At 52.1% G+C, this 18,097-nt stretch overlaps 4 non-coding genes and 62 pseudogenes across 4 annotated transcripts; all 66 read left to right on the forward strand.

Moving 5' to 3' along the window:
• Nucleotides 1–57: 57 nt before the first annotated feature.
• LOC147053345 (5S ribosomal RNA) lies at nt 58–177 on the forward strand (annotated as a pseudogene).
• Nucleotides 178–292: 115 nt separating this feature from the next.
• On the forward strand, nt 293–412 carry LOC147053346 (5S ribosomal RNA; annotated as a pseudogene).
• Nucleotides 413–532: 120 nt separating this feature from the next.
• On the forward strand, nt 533–652 carry LOC147053347 (5S ribosomal RNA; annotated as a pseudogene).
• Nucleotides 653–994: 342 nt separating this feature from the next.
• Nucleotides 995–1,114, forward strand: LOC147053348 (5S ribosomal RNA; annotated as a pseudogene).
• Nucleotides 1,115–1,229: 115 nt separating this feature from the next.
• LOC147053349 (5S ribosomal RNA) lies at nt 1,230–1,349 on the forward strand (annotated as a pseudogene).
• A 120-nt stretch (nt 1,350–1,469) lies between these two features.
• On the forward strand, nt 1,470–1,589 carry LOC147053350 (5S ribosomal RNA). Its single transcript, XR_015067071.1, has one exon. It is a non-coding gene; the product is annotated as a 5S ribosomal RNA (ribosomal RNA).
• A 116-nt stretch (nt 1,590–1,705) lies between these two features.
• Nucleotides 1,706–1,825, forward strand: LOC147053351 (5S ribosomal RNA; annotated as a pseudogene).
• A 115-nt stretch (nt 1,826–1,940) lies between these two features.
• LOC147053352 (5S ribosomal RNA) lies at nt 1,941–2,060 on the forward strand (annotated as a pseudogene).
• A 343-nt stretch (nt 2,061–2,403) lies between these two features.
• Nucleotides 2,404–2,523, forward strand: LOC147053353 (5S ribosomal RNA; annotated as a pseudogene).
• A 115-nt stretch (nt 2,524–2,638) lies between these two features.
• On the forward strand, nt 2,639–2,758 carry LOC147053354 (5S ribosomal RNA; annotated as a pseudogene).
• A 120-nt stretch (nt 2,759–2,878) lies between these two features.
• On the forward strand, nt 2,879–2,998 carry LOC147053355 (5S ribosomal RNA; annotated as a pseudogene).
• Nucleotides 2,999–3,084: 86 nt separating this feature from the next.
• LOC147053356 (5S ribosomal RNA) lies at nt 3,085–3,194 on the forward strand (annotated as a pseudogene).
• Nucleotides 3,195–3,310: 116 nt separating this feature from the next.
• On the forward strand, nt 3,311–3,430 carry LOC147053357 (5S ribosomal RNA; annotated as a pseudogene).
• A 117-nt stretch (nt 3,431–3,547) lies between these two features.
• Nucleotides 3,548–3,667, forward strand: LOC147053358 (5S ribosomal RNA; annotated as a pseudogene).
• Nucleotides 3,668–3,783: 116 nt separating this feature from the next.
• LOC147053359 (5S ribosomal RNA) lies at nt 3,784–3,903 on the forward strand (annotated as a pseudogene).
• Nucleotides 3,904–4,020: 117 nt separating this feature from the next.
• On the forward strand, nt 4,021–4,140 carry LOC147053360 (5S ribosomal RNA; annotated as a pseudogene).
• A 124-nt stretch (nt 4,141–4,264) lies between these two features.
• Nucleotides 4,265–4,384, forward strand: LOC147053361 (5S ribosomal RNA; annotated as a pseudogene).
• Nucleotides 4,385–4,499: 115 nt separating this feature from the next.
• On the forward strand, nt 4,500–4,619 carry LOC147053362 (5S ribosomal RNA; annotated as a pseudogene).
• A 125-nt stretch (nt 4,620–4,744) lies between these two features.
• LOC147053363 (5S ribosomal RNA) lies at nt 4,745–4,864 on the forward strand (annotated as a pseudogene).
• A 342-nt stretch (nt 4,865–5,206) lies between these two features.
• On the forward strand, nt 5,207–5,326 carry LOC147053364 (5S ribosomal RNA; annotated as a pseudogene).
• A 115-nt stretch (nt 5,327–5,441) lies between these two features.
• LOC147053365 (5S ribosomal RNA) lies at nt 5,442–5,561 on the forward strand (annotated as a pseudogene).
• Nucleotides 5,562–5,680: 119 nt separating this feature from the next.
• On the forward strand, nt 5,681–5,800 carry LOC147053366 (5S ribosomal RNA; annotated as a pseudogene).
• A 115-nt stretch (nt 5,801–5,915) lies between these two features.
• LOC147053367 (5S ribosomal RNA) lies at nt 5,916–6,035 on the forward strand (annotated as a pseudogene).
• A 122-nt stretch (nt 6,036–6,157) lies between these two features.
• LOC147053368 (5S ribosomal RNA) lies at nt 6,158–6,277 on the forward strand (annotated as a pseudogene).
• Nucleotides 6,278–6,393: 116 nt separating this feature from the next.
• On the forward strand, nt 6,394–6,503 carry LOC147053369 (5S ribosomal RNA; annotated as a pseudogene).
• A 116-nt stretch (nt 6,504–6,619) lies between these two features.
• LOC147053370 (5S ribosomal RNA) lies at nt 6,620–6,739 on the forward strand (annotated as a pseudogene).
• Nucleotides 6,740–6,864: 125 nt separating this feature from the next.
• LOC147053371 (5S ribosomal RNA) lies at nt 6,865–6,984 on the forward strand (annotated as a pseudogene).
• Nucleotides 6,985–7,326: 342 nt separating this feature from the next.
• Nucleotides 7,327–7,446, forward strand: LOC147053372 (5S ribosomal RNA; annotated as a pseudogene).
• Nucleotides 7,447–7,561: 115 nt separating this feature from the next.
• On the forward strand, nt 7,562–7,681 carry LOC147053373 (5S ribosomal RNA; annotated as a pseudogene).
• Nucleotides 7,682–7,799: 118 nt separating this feature from the next.
• Nucleotides 7,800–7,919, forward strand: LOC147053374 (5S ribosomal RNA; annotated as a pseudogene).
• A 116-nt stretch (nt 7,920–8,035) lies between these two features.
• LOC147053375 (5S ribosomal RNA) lies at nt 8,036–8,155 on the forward strand (annotated as a pseudogene).
• A 116-nt stretch (nt 8,156–8,271) lies between these two features.
• LOC147053376 (5S ribosomal RNA) lies at nt 8,272–8,391 on the forward strand (annotated as a pseudogene).
• Nucleotides 8,392–8,507: 116 nt separating this feature from the next.
• On the forward strand, nt 8,508–8,627 carry LOC147053377 (5S ribosomal RNA; annotated as a pseudogene).
• A 125-nt stretch (nt 8,628–8,752) lies between these two features.
• Nucleotides 8,753–8,872, forward strand: LOC147053378 (5S ribosomal RNA; annotated as a pseudogene).
• A 116-nt stretch (nt 8,873–8,988) lies between these two features.
• LOC147053379 (5S ribosomal RNA) lies at nt 8,989–9,108 on the forward strand (annotated as a pseudogene).
• A 118-nt stretch (nt 9,109–9,226) lies between these two features.
• LOC147053380 (5S ribosomal RNA) lies at nt 9,227–9,346 on the forward strand (annotated as a pseudogene).
• Nucleotides 9,347–9,462: 116 nt separating this feature from the next.
• On the forward strand, nt 9,463–9,582 carry LOC147053381 (5S ribosomal RNA; annotated as a pseudogene).
• Nucleotides 9,583–9,707: 125 nt separating this feature from the next.
• On the forward strand, nt 9,708–9,827 carry LOC147053382 (5S ribosomal RNA; annotated as a pseudogene).
• Nucleotides 9,828–9,943: 116 nt separating this feature from the next.
• LOC147053383 (5S ribosomal RNA) lies at nt 9,944–10,063 on the forward strand (annotated as a pseudogene).
• A 118-nt stretch (nt 10,064–10,181) lies between these two features.
• LOC147053384 (5S ribosomal RNA) lies at nt 10,182–10,301 on the forward strand (annotated as a pseudogene).
• A 116-nt stretch (nt 10,302–10,417) lies between these two features.
• Nucleotides 10,418–10,537, forward strand: LOC147053385 (5S ribosomal RNA). The gene has a single exon (XR_015067150.1). It is a non-coding gene; the product is annotated as a 5S ribosomal RNA (ribosomal RNA).
• Nucleotides 10,538–10,653: 116 nt separating this feature from the next.
• On the forward strand, nt 10,654–10,773 carry LOC147053386 (5S ribosomal RNA; annotated as a pseudogene).
• Nucleotides 10,774–10,902: 129 nt separating this feature from the next.
• LOC147053387 (5S ribosomal RNA) lies at nt 10,903–11,022 on the forward strand (annotated as a pseudogene).
• Nucleotides 11,023–11,367: 345 nt separating this feature from the next.
• On the forward strand, nt 11,368–11,487 carry LOC147053388 (5S ribosomal RNA; annotated as a pseudogene).
• A 351-nt stretch (nt 11,488–11,838) lies between these two features.
• Nucleotides 11,839–11,958, forward strand: LOC147053389 (5S ribosomal RNA; annotated as a pseudogene).
• Nucleotides 11,959–12,076: 118 nt separating this feature from the next.
• On the forward strand, nt 12,077–12,196 carry LOC147053390 (5S ribosomal RNA; annotated as a pseudogene).
• Nucleotides 12,197–12,547: 351 nt separating this feature from the next.
• LOC147053391 (5S ribosomal RNA) lies at nt 12,548–12,667 on the forward strand (annotated as a pseudogene).
• Nucleotides 12,668–12,782: 115 nt separating this feature from the next.
• Nucleotides 12,783–12,902, forward strand: LOC147053392 (5S ribosomal RNA; annotated as a pseudogene).
• A 118-nt stretch (nt 12,903–13,020) lies between these two features.
• LOC147053393 (5S ribosomal RNA) lies at nt 13,021–13,140 on the forward strand (annotated as a pseudogene).
• A 116-nt stretch (nt 13,141–13,256) lies between these two features.
• On the forward strand, nt 13,257–13,376 carry LOC147053394 (5S ribosomal RNA; annotated as a pseudogene).
• A 116-nt stretch (nt 13,377–13,492) lies between these two features.
• LOC147053395 (5S ribosomal RNA) lies at nt 13,493–13,612 on the forward strand (annotated as a pseudogene).
• A 116-nt stretch (nt 13,613–13,728) lies between these two features.
• LOC147053396 (5S ribosomal RNA) lies at nt 13,729–13,848 on the forward strand (annotated as a pseudogene).
• Nucleotides 13,849–13,967: 119 nt separating this feature from the next.
• Nucleotides 13,968–14,087, forward strand: LOC147053397 (5S ribosomal RNA; annotated as a pseudogene).
• A 116-nt stretch (nt 14,088–14,203) lies between these two features.
• Nucleotides 14,204–14,323, forward strand: LOC147053398 (5S ribosomal RNA; annotated as a pseudogene).
• Nucleotides 14,324–14,443: 120 nt separating this feature from the next.
• LOC147053399 (5S ribosomal RNA) lies at nt 14,444–14,563 on the forward strand (annotated as a pseudogene).
• Nucleotides 14,564–14,679: 116 nt separating this feature from the next.
• LOC147053400 (5S ribosomal RNA) lies at nt 14,680–14,799 on the forward strand. Its single transcript, XR_015067151.1, has one exon. It is a non-coding gene; the product is annotated as a 5S ribosomal RNA (ribosomal RNA).
• Nucleotides 14,800–14,915: 116 nt separating this feature from the next.
• Nucleotides 14,916–15,035, forward strand: LOC147053401 (5S ribosomal RNA; annotated as a pseudogene).
• A 123-nt stretch (nt 15,036–15,158) lies between these two features.
• Nucleotides 15,159–15,278, forward strand: LOC147053402 (5S ribosomal RNA; annotated as a pseudogene).
• A 343-nt stretch (nt 15,279–15,621) lies between these two features.
• Nucleotides 15,622–15,741, forward strand: LOC147053403 (5S ribosomal RNA; annotated as a pseudogene).
• A 349-nt stretch (nt 15,742–16,090) lies between these two features.
• Nucleotides 16,091–16,210, forward strand: LOC147053404 (5S ribosomal RNA; annotated as a pseudogene).
• Nucleotides 16,211–16,326: 116 nt separating this feature from the next.
• Nucleotides 16,327–16,446, forward strand: LOC147053405 (5S ribosomal RNA; annotated as a pseudogene).
• Nucleotides 16,447–16,562: 116 nt separating this feature from the next.
• On the forward strand, nt 16,563–16,682 carry LOC147053406 (5S ribosomal RNA; annotated as a pseudogene).
• A 313-nt stretch (nt 16,683–16,995) lies between these two features.
• LOC147053407 (5S ribosomal RNA) lies at nt 16,996–17,115 on the forward strand (annotated as a pseudogene).
• Nucleotides 17,116–17,231: 116 nt separating this feature from the next.
• LOC147053408 (5S ribosomal RNA) lies at nt 17,232–17,341 on the forward strand (annotated as a pseudogene).
• Nucleotides 17,342–17,457: 116 nt separating this feature from the next.
• Nucleotides 17,458–17,577, forward strand: LOC147053409 (5S ribosomal RNA; annotated as a pseudogene).
• A 126-nt stretch (nt 17,578–17,703) lies between these two features.
• On the forward strand, nt 17,704–17,823 carry LOC147053410 (5S ribosomal RNA). Its single transcript, XR_015067073.1, has one exon. It is a non-coding gene; the product is annotated as a 5S ribosomal RNA (ribosomal RNA).
• Nucleotides 17,824–18,097: the final 274 nt, after the last annotated feature.

Consider the following 18,097-nt stretch of genomic DNA (forward strand, 5'->3'; position numbering starts at 1 on the left):
GGCACGGTTTCAGGGGCGATTGTGTCTATAAAATGCAAAACTTTGGTGAACCTGACGGCTTACGGCCATACTACCCTGAGAACGCCCGATTTCGTCCGATCTCGGAAGCTAAAGCAGGGTCGGGCCTGGTTAGTACTTGAATGTGAGACCGCCTGGGAATACCAGGTGCGGAAAGCCTATTTTTACCACCCCACGTCGATTGTGAAAGGAAAGCCATCAAGTAACGCCGTTGCTTGGCACGGTTTCAGGGGCGATTGTGTCCATAAAATGCAAAACTTTGGTGAGTTTGACGGCTTACGGCCATACTGCCCTGAAAACGCCCGATATCATCCGATCTCGGAAGCTAAAGCAGGGTCGGGCCTGGTTAGTACTTGAATGGGAGACCGCCTGGGAATACCAGGAGCTGAAAGCCTTTTTTTACCCCCCCCCCCCACGTCGATTGTGAAAGGAAAGCCATCAAGTACCGCCGTTGCTTGGCACGGTTTCAGGGGCGATTGTGTCTATAAAATGCAAAACTTTGGTGAGCTTGACGGCTTACGGCCATACTACCCTGAGAACGCCCGATCTCGTCCGATCTCGTAAGCTTAAGCAGGGTCGGGCCTGGTTAGTACTTGAATGGGAGACCGCCTGGGAATACCAGGTGCTGAAAGCCTTTTTTTTACCCCCCCACGTCGATTGTGAAAGGAAAGCCATCAAGTACCGCCGTTGCTTGGCACGGTTTCAGGGGCGATTGTGTCTATAAAATGCAAAACTTTGGTGGGTTTGACGGCTTACGGCCATACTACCCTGAGAACGCCCGATCTCGGAAGCTGAAGCAGGGTCGGGCCTGTTTAGTCCTTGAATGGGAGACCGCCTGGGACTACCAGATGCTGAAAGCCTATTTTTACCCCCCCCCACGTCGATTGTGAGAGGAAAGCCATCAAGTACCGCCATTGCTTGGCACGGTTTCAGGGCGATTGTGTCTATAAAATGCAAAACTTTGGTGAGTTTGACGGCTTACGGCCATACTACCCTGAGAACGCCCGATCTCGTCCGATCTCGGAATTTAAAGCAGGGTTGGGCCTGGTCAGTACTTGGATGGGAGACCGCCTGGGAATACCAGGTGCGGAAAGCCTATTTTTACCACCCCACGTCGATTGTGAAAGGAAAGCCATCAAGTAACGCCATTGCTTGGCACGGTTTCAGGGGCGATTGTGTCCATAAAATGCAAAACTTTGGTGAGTTTGACGGCTTACGGCCATACTGCCCTGAAAACGCCCGATATCATCCGATCTCGGAAGCTAAAGCAGGGTCGGGCCTGGTTAGTACTTGAATGGGAGACCGCCTGGGAATACCAGGAGCTGAAAGCCTTTTTTTACCCCCCCCCCCCACGTCGATTGTGAAAGGAAAGCCATCAAGTACCGCCGTTGCTTGGCACGGTTTCAGGGGCGATTGTGTCTATAAAATGCAAAACTTTGGTGAGCTTGACGGCTTACGGCCATACTACCCTGAGAACGCCCGATCTCGTCCGATCTCGGAAGCTTAAGCAGGGTCGGGCCTGGTTAGTACTTGAATGGGAGACCGCCTGGGAATACCAGGTGCTGAAAGCCTTTTTTTTAACCCCCCACGTCGATTGTGAAAGGAAAGCCATCAAGTACCGCCGTTGCTTCGCACGGTTTCAGGGGCGATTGTGTCTATAAAATGCAAAACTTTGGTGGGTTTGACGGCTTACGGCCATACTACCTTGAGAACGCCCGATCTCGTCCGATCTCGAAAGCTAAAGCGGGGTCGGGCCTGCTTAGTACTTGAATGGGAGACCGCCTGCGAATACCAGGTGCTGAAAGCCTATTTTTACCCCCCCACGTCGATTTTGAAAGGAAAGCCATCAAGTACCGCCGTTGCTTGGCACGGTTTCAGGGGCGATTGTGTCTATAAAATGCAAAACTTTGGTGGGTTTGACGGCTTACGGCCATACTACCCTGAAAACGCCCGATCTCGTCCGATCTCGGAAGTTAAAGCAGTGTCGGGCCTGGTTAGTACTTGTATGGGAGACCGCCTGGGAATACCAGGTGCTGAAAGCCTTTTTTTTACCCCCCCACGTCGATTGTGAAAGGAAAGCCATCAAGTACCGCCGTTGCTTGGCACGGTTTCAGGGGCGATTGTGTCTATAAAATGCAAAACTTTGGTGAGTTTGACGGCTTACGGCCATACTACCCTGAGAACGCCCAATCTCGGAAGCTGAAGCAGGGTCGGGCCTGTTTAGTCCTTGAATGGGAGACCGCCTGGGACTACCAGGTGCGGAAAGCCTATTTTTACCCCCCCCCACGTCGATTGTGAAAGGAAAGCCATCAAGTACCGCCATTGCTTGGCACGGTTTCAGGGGCGATTGTGTCTATAAAATGCAAAACTTTGGTGAGCTTGACGGCTTACGGCCATACTACCCTGAGAACGCCCGATCTCGTCCGACCTCGGAAGTCAAAGCAGGGTCGGGCCTGGTCAGTACTTGGATGGGAGACCGCCTGGGAATACCAGGTGCTGAAAGCCTTTTTTTACCCCCCCACGTCGATTGTGAAAGGAAAGCCATCAAGTACCGCCGTTGCTTGGCACGGTTTCTGGGGCGATTGTGTCTATAAAATGCAAAACTTTGGTGGGTTTGACGGCTTACGGCCATTCTACCTTGAGAACGCTCGATCTAGTCCGATCTCGGAGGTTAAAGCAGGGTCGGGCCTGGTTAGTACCTGGATGGGAGACCGCCTGCGAATACCAGGTGCTGAAAGCCTTTTTTTACCCCCCCCCCCCACGTCGATTGTGAAAGGAAAGCCATCAAGTACCACCGTTGCTTGGCACGGTTTCAGGGGCGATTGTGTCTATAAAATGCAAAACTTTGGTGAGTTTGACGGCTTACGGCCATACTACCCTAAAAACGCCCAATCTCGTCCGATCTCGGTAGCTAAAGCAAGGTCGGGCCTGGTTAGTACTTGAATAGGAGACCGCCTGGGAATACCAGGTGCTGAAAGCCTATTTTTACCACCCCACGTCGATTGAGAAAGGAAAACGATTGTGGCGATTGTGTCTATAAAATGCACAACTTTGATGAGTTTGACGGCTTACGGCCATACTACCCTGAGAACGCCCGATCTCGGAAGCTGAAGCAGGGTCAAGCCTGGCTAGTACTTGGATGGGAGACCGCCTGGGAATACCAGGTGCTGAAAGCCTATTTTTACCCCCCCCACGTCGATTGTGAAAGGAAAGCCATCAAGTACCGCCGTTGCTTGGCACGGTTTCAGGGGTGATTGTGTCTATAAAATGCAAAACTTTGGTGAGTTTGACGGCTTACGGCCAAACTACCCTGAGAACGCCCGATCTCGTCCGATCTCGGAAGCTTAAGCAGGGTCGGGCCTGGTTAGTACTTGAATGGGAGACCGCCTGGGAATACCAGGTGCTGAAAGCCTTTTTTTTAACCCCCCACGTCGATTGTGAAAGGAAAGCCATCAAGTACCGCCGTTGCTTCGCACGGTTTCAGGGGCGATTGTGTCTATAAAATGCAAAACTTTCTGTGGGTTTGACGGCTTACGGCCATACTACCTTGAGAACGCCCGATCTCGTCCGATCTCGGAAGCTAAAGCAGGGTCGGGCCAAGTTAGTACTTGAATGGGAGACCGCCTGGGAATACCAGGTGCTGAAAGCCTTTTTTTTACCCCCCCACGTCGATTGTGAAAGGAAAGCCATCAAGTACCGCCGTTGCTTGGCACGGTTTCAGGGGCGATTGTGTCTATAAAATGCAAAACTTTGGTGAGTTTGTCGGCTTACGGCCATACTACCCTGAGAACGCCCGATCTCGTCCGATCGCGGAAGCTAAAGCAGAGTCGGGCCTGGTTAGTACTTGAATGGGAGACCGCCTGGGAATACCAGGTGCTGAAAGCCTATTTTTACCCCCCCCCACGTCGATTGTGAAAGGAAAGCCATCAAGTACCGCCGTTGCTTGGCACGGTTTCAGGGGTGATTGTGTCTATAAAATGCAAAACGTTGGTGAGTTTGACGGCTTACGGCCAAACTACCCTGAGAACGCCCGATCTCGTCCGATCTCGGTAGCTAAAGCAGGGCCGGGCCTGGTTAGTACTTGAATGGGAGACCGCCTGGGAATACCAGGTGCTGAAAGCCATTTTTTACACACACACCCCCCCCACGTCGATTGTGAAAGGAAAGCCATCAAGTACCGCCGTTGCTTGGCACGGTTTCAGGGGCGATTGTGTCTATAAAATGCAAAACTTTGGTGAACCTAACGGCTTACGGCCATACTACCCTGAGAACGCCCGATCTCGTCCGATCTCGGAAGCTAAAGCAGGGTCGGGCCTGGTTAGTACTTGAATGGGAGACCGCCTGGGAATACCAGGTGCGGAAAGCCTATTTTTACCACCCCACGTCGATTGTGAAAGGAAAGCCATCAAGTAACGCCGTTGCTTGGCACGGTTTCAGGGGCGATTGTGTCTATAAAATGCAAAACTTTGGTGAGTTTGACGGCTTACGGCCATACTACCCTGAAAACGCCCGATATCATCCGATCTCGGAAGCTAAAGCAGGGTCGGGCCTGGTTAGTACTTGAATGGGAGACCGCCTGGGAATACCAGGAGCTGAAAGACTTTTTTTACCCCCCCCCCCCCCCCCACGTCGATTGTGAAAGGAAAGCCATCAAGTACCGCCGTTGCTTGGCACGGTTTCAGGGGCGATTGTGTCTATAAAATGCAAAACTTTGGTGAGCTTGACGGCTTACGGCCATACTACCCTGAGAACGCCCGAACTCGTCCGATCTCGTAAGCTTAAGCAGGTTCGGGCCTGGTTGGTACTTGAATGGGAGACCGCCTGGGAATACCAGGTGCTGAAAGACTTTTTTTTACCCCCCCACGTCGATTGTGAAAGGAAAGCCATCAAGTACCGCCGTTGCTTGGCACGGTTTCAGGGGCGATTGTGTCTATAAAATGCAAAACTTTGGTGGGTTTGACGGCTTACGGCCATACTACCCTGAGAACGCCCGATCTCGGAAGCTGAAGCAGGGTCGGGCCTGTTTAGTCCTTGAATGGGAGACCGCCTGGGACTACCAGGTGCTGAAAGCCTATTTTTACCCCCCCCCACGTCGATTGTGAAAGGAAAGCCATCAAGTACCGCCATTGCTTGGCACGGTTTCAGGGCGATTGTGTCTATAAAATGCAAAACTTTGGTGAGTTTGACGGCTTACGGCCATACTACCCTGAGAACGCCCGATCTCGTTCGATCTCGGAATTTAAAGCAGGGTCGGGCCTGGTCAGTACTTGGATGGGAGACCGCCTGGGAATACCAGGTGCTGAAAGCCTATTTTTACCACCCCACGTCGATTGTGAAAGGAAAGCCATCAAGTAACGCCATTGCTTTGCACGGTTTCAGGGGCGATTGTGTCCATAAAATGCAAAACTTTGGTGAGTTTGACGGCTTACGGCCATACTGCCCTGAAAACGCCCGATATCATCCGATCTCGGAAGCTAAAGCAGGGTCGGGCCTGGTTAGTACTTGAATGGGAGACCGCCTGGGAATACCAGGAGCTGAAAGCCTTTTTTTACCCCCCCCCCCACGTCGATTGTGAAAGGAAAGCCATCAAGTACCGCCGTTGCTTGGCACGGTTTCAGGGGCGATTGTGTCTATAAAATGCAAAACTTTGGTGAGCTTGACGGCTTACGGCCATACTACCCTGAGAACGCCCGATCTCGTCCGATCTCGGAAGCTAAAGCAGGGTCGGGCCTGGTTAGTACTTGAATGGGAGACCGCCTGGGAATACCAGGTGCGGAAAGCCTATTTTTACCACCCCACGTCGATTGTGAAAGGAAAGCCATCAAGTAACGCCGTTGCTTGGCACGGTTTCAGGGGCGATTGTGTCCATAAAATGCAAAACTTTGGTGAGTTTGACGGCTTACGGCCATACTACCCTGAAAACGCCCGATATCATCCGATCTCGGAAGCTAAAGCAGGGTCGGGCCTGGTTAGTACTTGAATGGGAGACCGCCTGGGAATACCAGGAGCTGAAAGACTTTTTTTACCCCCCCCCCCCCCACGTCGATTGTGAAAGGAAAGCCATCAAGTACCGCCGTTGCTTGGCACGGTTTCAGGGGCGATTGTGTCTATAAAATGCAAAACTTTGGTGAGCTTGACGGCTTACGGCCATACTACCCTGAGAACGCCCGATCTCGTCCGATCTCGTAAGCTTAAGCAGGTTCGGGCCTGGTTAGTACTTGAATGGGAGACCGCCTGGGAATACCAGGTGCTGAAAGACTTTTTTTTACCCCCCCACGTCGATTGTGAAAGGAAAGCCATCAAGTACCGCCGTTGCTTGGCACGGTTTCAGGGGCGATTGTGTCTATAAAATGCAAAACTTTGGTGGGTTTGACGGCTTACGGCCATACTACCCTGAGAACGCCCGATCTCGGAAGCTAAAGCAGGGTCGGGCCTGGTCAGTACTTGAATGGGAGACCGCCTGGGAATACCAGGTGCTGAAAGCCTATTTTTACCCCCCCCACGTCGATTGTGAAAGGAAAGCCATCAAGTACCGCCGTTGCTTGGCACGGTTTCAGGGGTGATTGTGTCTATAAAATGCAAATCTTTGGTGAGTTTGACGGCTTACGGCCAAACTACCCTGAGAACGCCCGATCTCGTCCGATCTCGGTAGCTAAAGCAGGGCCGGGCCTGGTTAGTACTTGAATGGGAGACCGCCTGGGAATACCAGGTGCTGAAAGCCATTTTTTACACACACACCCCCCCCCACGTCGATTGTGAAAGGAAAGCCATCAAGTACCGCCGTTGCTTGGGACGGTTTCAGGGGCGATTGTTTCTATAAAATGCAAAACTTTGGTGAGCTTGACGGCTTACGGCCATACTACCCTGAGAACGCCCGATCTAGTCCGATCTCAGAAGCTTAAGCAGGGTCGGGCCTGGTTAGTACTTGAATGGGAGACCGCCTGGGAATACCAGGTGCTGAAAGCCTTTTTTTTACCCCCCCACGTCGATTGTGAAAGGAAAGCCATCAAGTACCGCCGTTGCTTGGCACGGTTTCAGGGGCGATTGTGTCTATAAAATGCAAAACTTTGGTGGGTTTGACGGCTTACGGCCATACTACCCTGAGAACGCCCGATCTCGGAAGCTGAAGCAGGGTCGGGCCTGTTTAGTCCTTGAATGGGAGACCGCCTGGGACTACCAGGTGCTGAAAGCCTATTTTTACCCCCCCCCACGTCGATTGTGAAAGGAAAGCCATCAAGTACCGCCATTGCTTGGCACGGTTTCAGGGCGATTGTGTCTATAAAATGCAAAACTTTGGTGAGTTTGACGGCTTACGGCCATACTACCCTGAGAACGCCCGATCTCGTTCGATCTCGGAATTTAAAGCAGGGTCGGGCCTGGTCAGTACTTGGATGGGAGACCGCCTGGGAATACCAGGTGCTGAAAGCCTATTTTTACCACCCCACGTCGATTGTGAAAGGAAAGCCATCAAGTAACGCCATTGCTTTGCACGGTTTCAGGGGCGATTGTGTCCATAAAATGCAAAACTTTGGTGAGTTTGACGGCTTACGGCCATACTGCCCTGAAAACGCCCGATATCATCCGATCTCGGAAGCTAAAGCAGGGTCGGGCCTGGTTAGTACTTGAATGGGAGACCGCCTGGGAATACCAGGAGCTGAAAGCCTTTTTTTACCCCCCCCCCACGTCGATTGTGAAAGGAAAGCCATCAAGTACCGCCGTTGCTTGGCACGGTTTCAGGGGCGATTGTGTCTATAAAATGCAAAACTTTGGTGAGCTTGACGGCTTACGGCCATACTACCCTGAGAACGCCCGATCTCGTCCGATCTCGGAAGCTTAAGCAGGGTCGGGCCTGGTTAGTACTTGAAGGGGAGACCGCCTGGGAATACCAGGTGCTGAAAGCCTTTTTTTTAACCCCCCACGTCGATTGTGAAAGGAAAGCCATCAAGTACCGCCGTTGCTTCGCATGGTTTCAGGGGCGATTGTGTCTATAAAATGCAAAACTTTGGTGGGTTTGACGGCTTACGGCCATACTACCTTGAGAACGCCCGATCTCGTCCGATCTCGGAAGCTAAAGCAGGGTCGGGCCAAGTTAGTACTTGAATGGGACACCGCCTGGGAATACCAGGTGCTGAAAGCCTTTTTTTTACCCCCCCACGTCGATTGTGAAAGGAAAGCCATCAAGTACCGCCGTTGCTTGGCACGGTTTCAGGGGCGATTGTGTCTATAAAATGCAAAACTTTGGTGGGTTTGTCGGCTTACGGCCATACTACCCTGAGAACGCCCGATCTCGTCCGATCTCGGAAGCTAAAGCAGGGTCGGGCTTGGTTAGTACTTGAATGGGAGACCGCCTGGGAATACCAGGTGCTGAAAGCCTATTTTTACCCCCCCCACGTCGATTGTGAAAGGAAAGCCATCAAGTACCGCCGTTGCTTGGCACGGTTTCAGGGGTGATTGTGTCTATAAAATGCAAAACGTTGGTGAGTTTGACGGCTTACGGCCAAACTACCCTGAGAACGCCCGATCTCGTCCGATCTCGGTAGCTAAAGCAGGGCCGGGCCTGGTTAGTACTTGAATGGGAGACCGCCTGGGAATACCAGGTGCTGAAAGCCACTTTTTTACACACACACCCCCCCCACGTCGATTGTGAAAGGAAAGCCATCAAGTACAGCCGTTGCTTGGCACGGTTTCAGGGGCGATTGTGTCTATAAAATGCAAAACTTTGGTGAGCTTGATGGCTTACGACCATACTACCCTGAGAACGCCCGATCTCGTCCGATCTCGGAAGCTTAAGCAGGGTCGGGCCTGGTCAGTCCTTGAATGGGAGACCGCCTGGGAATACCAGGTGCTGAAAGCCTTTTTTTTACCCCCCCACGTCGATTGTGAAAGGAAAGCCATCAAGTACCGCCGTTGCGTGTCACGGTTTCAGGGGCGATTGTGTCTATAAAATGCAAAACTTTGGTGGGTTTGATGGCTTACGGCCATACTACCTTGAGAACGCCCGATCTCGTCCGATCTCGGAAGTTAAAGCAGGGTCGAGCCTGGTTAGTAATTGGATGGGAGACCGCCTGCGAATACCAGGTGCTGAAAGCCTTTTTTTACCCCCCCCCCACGTCGATTGTGAAAGGAAAGCCATCAAGTACCGCCGTTGCATGGCACGGTTTCAGGGGCGATTGTGTCTATAAAATGCAAAACTTTGGTGAGCTTGACGGCTTACGGCCATACTACCCTGAGAACGCCCGATCTCGTCCGATCTCGGAAGCTTAAGCAGGGTCGGGCCTGGTTAGTACTTGAATGGGAGACCGCCTTGGAATACCAGGTGCTGAAAGCCTATTTTTTACCCCCCCACGTCGATTGTGAAAGGAAAGCCATCAAGTACCGCCGTTGCTTGGCACGGTTTCAGGGGTGATTGTGTCTATAAAATGCAAAACTTTGGTGAGTTTGACGGCTTACGGCCAAACTACCCTGAGAACGCCCGATCTCGTCCGATCTCGGTAGCTAAAGCAGGGCCGGGCCTGGTTAGTACTTGAATGGGAGACCGCCTGGGAATACCAGGTGCTGAAAGCCACTTTTTTACACACACACCCCCCCCACGTCGATTGTGAAAGGAAAGCCATCAAGTACAGCCGTTGCTTGGCACGGTTTCAGGGGCGATTGTGTCTATAAAATGCAAAACTTTGGTGAGCTTGATGGCTTACGACCATACTACCCTGAGAACGCCCGATCTCGTCCGATCTCGGAAGCTTAAGCAGGGTCGGGCCTGGTCAGTCCTTGAATGGGAGACCGCCTGGGAATACCAGGTGCTGAAAGCCTTTTTTTTACCCCCCCACGTCGATTGTGAAAGGAAAGCCATCAAGTACCGCCGTTGCGTGTCACGGTTTCAGGGGCGATTGTGTCTATAAAATGCAAAACTTTGGTGGGTTTGATGGCTTACGGCCATACTACCTTGAGAACGCCCGATCTCGTCCGATCTCGGAAGTTAAAGCAGGGTCGAGCCTGGTTAGTAATTGGATGGGAGACCGCCTGCGAATACCAGGTGCTGAAAGCCTTTTTTTACCCCCCCCCCACGTCGATTGTGAAAGGAAAGCCATCAAGTACCGCCGTTGCATGGCACGGTTTCAGGGGCGATTGTGTCTATAAAATGCAAAACTTTGGTGAGCTTGACGGCTTACGGCCATACTACCCTGAGAACGCCCGATCTCGTCCGATCTCGGAAGCTTAAGCAGGGTTGGGCCTGGTTAGTACTTGAATGGGAGACCGCCTTGGAATACCAGGTGCTGAAAGCCTATTTTTTACCCCCCCACGTCGATTGTGAAAGGAAAGCCATCAAGTACCGCCGTTGCTTGGCACGGTTTCAGGGGCGATTGTGTCTATAAAATGCAAAACTTTGGTGGGTTTGACGGCTTACGGCCATACTACCCTGAGAACGCCCGATCTCGTCCGATCTCGGAAGCTAAAGCAGGGTCGGGCCTGGTTAGTACTTGAATGGGAGACCGCCTGGGAATACCAGGTGCTGAAAGCCTATTTTTACCCCCCCCACGTCGATTGTGAAAGGAAAGCCATCAAGTACCGCCGTTGCTTGGCACGGTTTCAGGGGTGATTGTGTCTATAAAATGCAAAACTTTGGTGAGTTTGACGGCTTACGGCCAAACTACCCTGAGAACGCCCGATCTCGTCCGATCTTGGTAGCTAAAGCAGGGCCGGGCCTGGTTAGTATTTGAATGGGAGACCGCCTGGGAATACCAGGTGCTGAAAGCCATTTTTTACACCCCCCCCCCCCCCCCCCCACGTTGATTGTGAAAGGAAAGCCATCAAGTACCGCCGTTGCTTGGCACGGTTTCAGGGGCGATTGTGTCTATAAAATCCAAAACGTTGGTGAGTTTGACGGCTTACGGCCATACTACCCTGAGAACGCCCGATCTCGTCCGATCTCGGAAGCTTAAGCAGGGTCGGGCCTGGTTAGTACTTGAATGGAAGACCGCCTGGGAATACCAGGTGCTGAAAGCCTTTTTTTTACCCCCCCACGTCGATTGTGAAAGGAAAGCCATCAAGTACCGCCGTTGCTTGGCACGGTTTCAGGGGCGATTGTGTCTATAAAATGCAAAACTTTGGTGGGTTTGACGGCTTACGGCCATACTACCCTGAGAATGCCCGATCTCGGAAGCTGAAGCAGGGTCGGGCCTGTTTAGTCCTTGAATGGGAGACCGCCTGGGACTACCAGGTCCTGAAAGCCTATTTTTACCCCCCCCCCCCACGTCGATTGTGAGAGGAAAGCCATCAAGTACCGCCATTGCTTGGCACGGTTTCAGGGCGATTGTGTCTATAAAATGCAAAACTTTGGTGAGTTTGACGGCTTACGGCCATACTACCCTGAGAACACCCGATCTCGTCCGATCTCGGAATTTAAAGCAGGGTCGGGCCTGGTCAGTACTTGGATGGGAGACCGCCTGGGAATACCAGGTGCTGAAAGCCTATTTTTACCACCCCACGTCGATTGTGAAAGGAAAGCCATCAAGTACCACCGTTGCTTGGCACGGTTTCAGAGGCGATTGTGTCTATAAAATGCAAAACTTTGGTGAGTTTGACGGCTTACGGCCATACTACCCTGAGAACGCCCGATATCGTCTGATCTCGGAAGCTAAAGCAGTGTCGGGCCTGGTTACTACTTGAATGGGAGAATGCCTGGGAATACCAGTTGCTGAAAGCCTTTTTTTACCCCCCCCACGTCGATTGTGAAAGGAAAGCCATCAAGTACCGCCGTTGCTTGGCACGGTTTCAGGGGCGATTGTGTCTATAAAATGCAAAACTTTGGTGAACCTGACGGCTTACGGCCATACTACCCTGAGAACGCCCGATCTCGTCCGATCTCGGAAGCTAAATCAGGGTCGGGCCTGGTTAGTACTTGAATGGGAGACCGCCTGGGAATACCAGGTGCTGAAAGCCTTTTTTTACCCCCCCCCCACGTTGATTGTGAAAAGAAAGCCATCAAGTACCGCCGTTGCTTGGCACGGTTTCAGGGGCGATTGTGTCTATAAAATGCAAAACTTTGGTGAGTTTGACGGCTTACGGCCATACTACCCTGAGAACGCCCGATCTCGTTCGATCTCGGAAGCTTAAGCAGGGTCGGGCCTGGTCAGTACTTGGATGGGAGACCGCCTGGGAATACCAGGTGCTGAAAGCCTATTTTTACCACCCCACGTCGATTGTGAAAGGAAAGCCATCAAGTACCACCGTTGCTTGGCACGGTTTCAGAGGCGATTGTGTCTATAAAATGCAAAACTTTGGTGAGTTTGACGGCTTACGGCCATACTGCCCTGAGAACGCCCGATATCGTCTGATCTCGGAAGCTAAAGCAGTGTCGGGCCTGGTTACTACTTGAATGGGAGAATGCCTGGGAATACCAGTTGCTGAAAGCCTTTTTTTACCCCCCCCACGTCGATTGTGAAAGGAAAGCCATCAAGTACCGCCGTTGCTTGGCACGGTTTCAGGGGCGATTGTGTCTATAAAATGCAAAACTTTGGTGACCCTGACGGCTTACGGCCATACTACCCTGAGAACGCCCGATCTCGTCCGATCTCGGAAGCTAAAGCAGGGTCGGGCCTGGTTAGTACTTGAATGGGAGACCGCCTGGCAATACCAGGTGCGGAAAGCCCATTTATACCACCCCACGTCGATTGTGAAAGGAAAGCCATCAAGTAACGCCATTGCTTGGCACGGTTTCAGGGGCGATTGTGTCCATAAAATGCAAAACTTTGGTGAGTTTGACGGCTTACGGCCATACTGCCCTGAAAACGCCCGATATCATCCGATCTCGGAAGCTAATGCAGGGTCGGGCCTGGTTAGTACTTGAATGGGAGACCGCCTGGGAATACCAGGAGCTGAAAGCCTTTTTTTACCCCCCCCCCACGTCGATTGTGAAAGGAAAGCCATCAAGTACCGCCGTTGCTTGGCACGGTTTCAGGGGCGATTGTGTCTATAAAATGCAAAACTTTGGTGAGCTTGACGGCTTACAGCTATACTACCCTGAGAACGCCCGATCTCGTCCGATCTCGGAAGCTTAAGCAGGGTCGGGCCTGGTTAGTACTTGAATGGGAGACCGCCTGGGAATACCAGGTGCTGAAAGCCTTTTTTTTAACCCCCCACGTCGATTGTGAAAGGAAAGCCATCAAGTACCGCCGTTGCTTCGCACGGTTTCAGGGGCGATTGTGTCTATAAAATGCAAAACTTTGGTGGGTTTGACGGCTTACGGCCATACTACCTTGAGAACGCCCGATCTCGTCCGATCTCGGAAGCTAAAGCAGGGTCGGGCCAAGTTAGTACTTGAATGGGAGACCGCCTGGGAATACCAGGTGCTGAAAGCCTTTTTTTTACCCCCCCACGTCGATTGTGAAAGGAAAGCCATCAAGTACCGCCGTTGCTTGGCACGGTTTCAGGGGCGATTGTGTCTATAAAATGCAAAACTTTGGTGGGTTTGTCGGCTTACGGCCATACTACCCTGAGAACGCCCGATTTCGTCCGATCTCGGAAGCTAAAGCAGGGTCGGGCCTGCTTAGTACTTGAATGGGAGACCGCCTGGGAATACCAGGTGCTGAAAGCCTATTTTTACCCCCCCCACGTCGATTGTGAAAGGAAAGCCATCAAGTACCGCCGTTGCTTGGCACGGTTTCAGGGGTGATTGTGTCTATAAAATGCAAAACTTTGGTGAGTTTGACGGCTTACGGCCAAACTACCCTGAGAACGCCCGATCTCGTCCGATCTCGGAAGCTAAAGCAGGGTCGGGCCTGGTTAGTACTTGAATGGGAGACCGCCTGGGAATACCAGGTGCTGAAAGCCTTTTTTTACCCCCCCCCCCACGTTGATTGTGAAAGGAAAGCCATCAAGTACCGCCGTTGCTTGGCACGGTTTCAGGGGCGATTGTGTCTATAAAATGCAAAACTTTGGTGAGCTTGACGGCTTATGGCCATACTACCCTGAGAACGCCCGATCTCGTTCGATCTCGGAAGCTTAAGCAGGGTCGGGCCTGGTTAGTACTTGAATGGGAGACCGCCTGGGAATACCAGGTGCTGAAAGCCTTTTTTTTACCCCCCCACGTCGATTGTGAAAGGAAAGCCATCAAGTACCGCCGTTGCTTGGCACGGTTTCAGGGGCGATTGTGTCTATAAAATGCAAAACTTTGGTGGGTTTGATGGCTTACGGCCATACTACCTTGAGAACGCCCGATCTCGTCCGATCTCGGAAGTTAAAGCAGGGTCGAGCCTGGTTAGTAATTGGATGGGAGACCGCCTGCGAATACCAGGTGCTGAAAGCCTTTTTTTACCCCCCCCCCCCACGTCGATTGTGAAAGGAAAGCCATCAAGTACCGCCGTTGCTTGGCACGGTTTCAGGGGCGATTGTGTCTATAAAATGCAAAACTTTGGTGAGCTTGACGGCTTACGGCCATACTACCCTGAGAACGCCCGTTCTCGTCTGATCTCGGAAGCTTAAGCAGGGTCGGGCCTGGTTAGTACTTGAATGGGAGACCGCCTTGGAATACCAGGTGCTGAAAGCCTATTTTTTACCCCCCCACGTCGATTGTGAAAGGAAAGCCATCAAGTACCGCCGTTGCTTGGCACAGTTTCAGGGGCGATTGTGTCTATAAAATGCAAAACTTTGGTGGGTTTGACGGCTTACGGCCATACTACCCTGAGAACGCCCGATCTCGTCCGATCTCGGAAGCTAAAGCAGGGTCGGGCCTGGTTAGTACTTGAATGGGAGACCGCCTGGGAATACCAGGTGCTGAAAGCCTATTTTTACCCCCCCCACGTCGATTGTGAAAGGAAAGCCATCAAGTACCGCCGTTGCTTGGCACGGTTTCAGGGGTGATTGTGTCTATAAAATGCAAAACTTTGGTGAGTTTGACGGCTTACGGCCAAACTACCCTGAGAACGCCCGATCTCGTCCGATCTCGGTAGCTAAAGCAGGGCCGGGCCTGGTTAGTATTTGAATGGGAGACCGCCTGGGAATACCAGGTGCTGAAAGCCATTTTTTACACCCCCCCCCCCCCACGTTGATTGTGAAAGGAAAGCCATCAAGTACCGCCGTTGCTTGGCACGGTTTCAGGGGCGATTGTGTCTATAAAATGCAAAACGTTGGTGAGTTTGACGGCTTACGGCCATACTACCCTGAGAACGCCCGATCTCGTCCGATCTCAGAAGCTAAAGCAGGGTCGGGCCTGGTGAGTACTTGAATGGGAGACCGCCTGGGAATACCAGGTGCTGAAAGCATATTTTTACCCCCCCCACGTCGATTGTGAAAGGAAAGCCATCAAGTACCGCCGTTGCTTGGCACGGTTTCAGGGGCGATTGTGTCTATAAAATGCTAAACGTTGGTGGGTTTGTCGGCTTACGGCCATACTACCCTGAGAACGCCCGATCTCGGAAGCTGAAGCAGGGTCGGGCCTGTTTAGTCCTTGAATGGGAGACCGCCTGGGACTACCAGGTGCGGAAAGCCTATTTTTACCCCCCCCCACGTCGATTGTGAAAGGAAAGCCATCAAGTACCGCCATTGCTTGGCACGGTTTCAGGGGCGATTGTGTCTATAAAATGCTAAACTTTGGTGAGTTTGACGGCTTACGGCCATACTACCCTGAGAATGCCCGATCTCGTCCGATCTCGGAAACTAAAGCAGGGTCGGGCCTGGTTAGTACTTGAATGGGAGACCGCCTGGTAATACCAGGTGCGGAAAGCCTATTTTTACCACCCCACGTCGATTGTGAAAGGAAAGCCATCAAGTAACGCCGTTGCTTGGCACGGTTTCAGGGGCGATTGTGTCTATAAAATGCAAAACTTTGGTGAGTTTGACGGCTTACGGCCATACTGCCCTGAAAACGCCCGATATCGTCCGATCTTGGAAGCTAAAGCAGGGTCGGGCCTGGTTAGTTCTTGAATGGGAGACATTCTGGGAATACCAGTTGCTGAAAGCCTTTTTTTACCCCCCCCACGTCGATTGTGAAAGGAAAGCCATCAAGTACCGCCGTTGCTTGGCGGTTTCAGGGGCGATTGTGTCTATAAAATGCAAAACTTTGGTGAGCTTGACGGCTTCTGGCCATACTACCCTGAGAACGCCCGATCTTGTCCGATTTCGGAAGCTTAAGCAAGGTCGGGCCTGGTTAGTACTTGAATGGGAGACCGCCTGGGAATACCAGGTGCTGAAAGCCTTTTTTTTACCCCCCCACGTCGATTGTGAAAGGAAAGCCATCAAGTACCGCCGTTGCTTGGCACGGTTTCAGGGGCGATTGTGTCTATAAAATGCAAAACTTTGGAGGGTTTGACGGCTTACGGCCATACGACCTTGAGAACGCCCGATCTCGTCCGATCTCGGAAGTTAAAGCACGGTCGGGCCTGGTTAGTACTTGGATGGGAGACCGCCTGCGAATACCAGGTGCTGAAAGCCTTTTTTTACCCCCCCCACGTCGATTGTGAAAGGAAAGCCATCAAGTACCGCCGTTGCTTGGCACGGTTTCAGGGGCGATTGTGTCTATAAAATGCAAAGCTTTGGAGAGTTTGACGGCTTACGGCCATACTACCCTGAAAACGCCCAATCTCGTCCGATCTCGGTAGCTAAAGCAGGGTCGGGCCTGGTTAGTACTTGAATGGGAGACCGCCTGGGAATACCAGGTGCTGAAAGCCTATTTTTACCACCCCACGTCGATTGTGAAAGGAAAGCGATTGTGGCGATTGTGTCTATAAAATGCACAACTTTGATGAGTTTGACGGCTTACGGCCATACTACCCTGAGAACGCCCGATCTCGGAAGCTGAAGCAGGGTCAAACCTGGCTAGTACTTGGATGGGAGACCGCCTGGGAATACCAGGTGCTGAAAGCCTTTTTTAACCCCCCCCCACGTCGATTGTGAAAGGAAAGCCATCAAGTACCGCCGTTGCTTGTCACGGTTTCAGGGGCGATTGTGTCTATAAAATGCAAAACTTTGGTGAGCTTGACGGCTTACGGCCATACTACCCTGAGAACGCCCAATCTCGTCCGATCTCGGAAGCTTAAGCAGGGTCGCGCCTGGTTAGTACTTGAATGGGAGACCGCCTGGGAATACCAGGTGCTGAAAGCCTTTTTTTTACCCCCCCACGTCGATTGTGAAAGGAAAGCCATCAAGTACCGCCGTTGCTTGGCACGGTTTCAGGGGCGATTGTGTCTATAAAATGCAAAACTTTGGTACGTTTGACGGCTTACGGCCATACTACCCTGAGAACGCCCGATCTCGGAAGCTGAAGCAGTGTCGGGCCTGGTTAGTACTTGAATGGGAGACCGCCTGGGAATACCAGGTGCTGAAAGCCTATTTTTACCCCCCCCACGTCGATTGTGAAAGGAAAGCCATCAAGTACCGCCGTTGCTTTGCACGGTTTCAGGGGTGATTGTGTCTATAAAATGCAAAACTTTGGTGAGTTTGACGGCTTACGGCCAAACTACCCTGAGAACGCCCGATCTCGTCCGATCTCGGTAGCTAAAGCAGGGCCGGGCCTGGTTAGTACTTGAATGGTAGACCGCCTGGGAATACCAGGTGCTGAAAGCCATTTTTTACACACACACCCCCCCCCCACGTCGATTGTGAAAGGAAAGCCATCAAGTACCGCCGTTGCTTGGCACGGTTTCAGGGGCGATTGTGTCTATAAAATGCAAAACTTTGGTGAGCTTGACGGCTTACGGCCATACTACCCTGAGAACGCCCGATCTCGTCCGATCTCGGAAGCTTAAGCAGGGTCGGGCCTGGTTAGTACTTGAATGGGAGACCGCCTGGGAATACCAGGTGCTGAAAGCCTTTTTTTTACCCCCCCACGTCGATTGTGAAAGGAAAGCCATCAAGTACCGCCGTTGCTTGGCACGGTTTCAGGGGCGATTGTGTCTATAAAATGCAAAACTTTGGTGGGTTTGACGGCTTACGGCCATACTACCCTGAGAACGCCCGATCTCGGAAGCTGAAGCAGGGTCGGGCCTGTTTAGTCCTTGAATGGGAGACCGCCTGGGACTACCAGGTGCTAAAAGCCTATTTTTACCCCCCCCACGTCGATTGTGAAAGGAAAGCCATCAAGTAC

The sequence above is a fragment of the Syngnathus leptorhynchus genome, chromosome 8, assembly GCF_054491065.1.
Source record: "Syngnathus leptorhynchus isolate UIUO chromosome 8, UIUO_Slep, whole genome shotgun sequence".
In the NCBI taxonomy this organism is placed as follows: Eukaryota; Metazoa; Chordata; class Actinopteri; order Syngnathiformes; family Syngnathidae; genus Syngnathus; species Syngnathus leptorhynchus.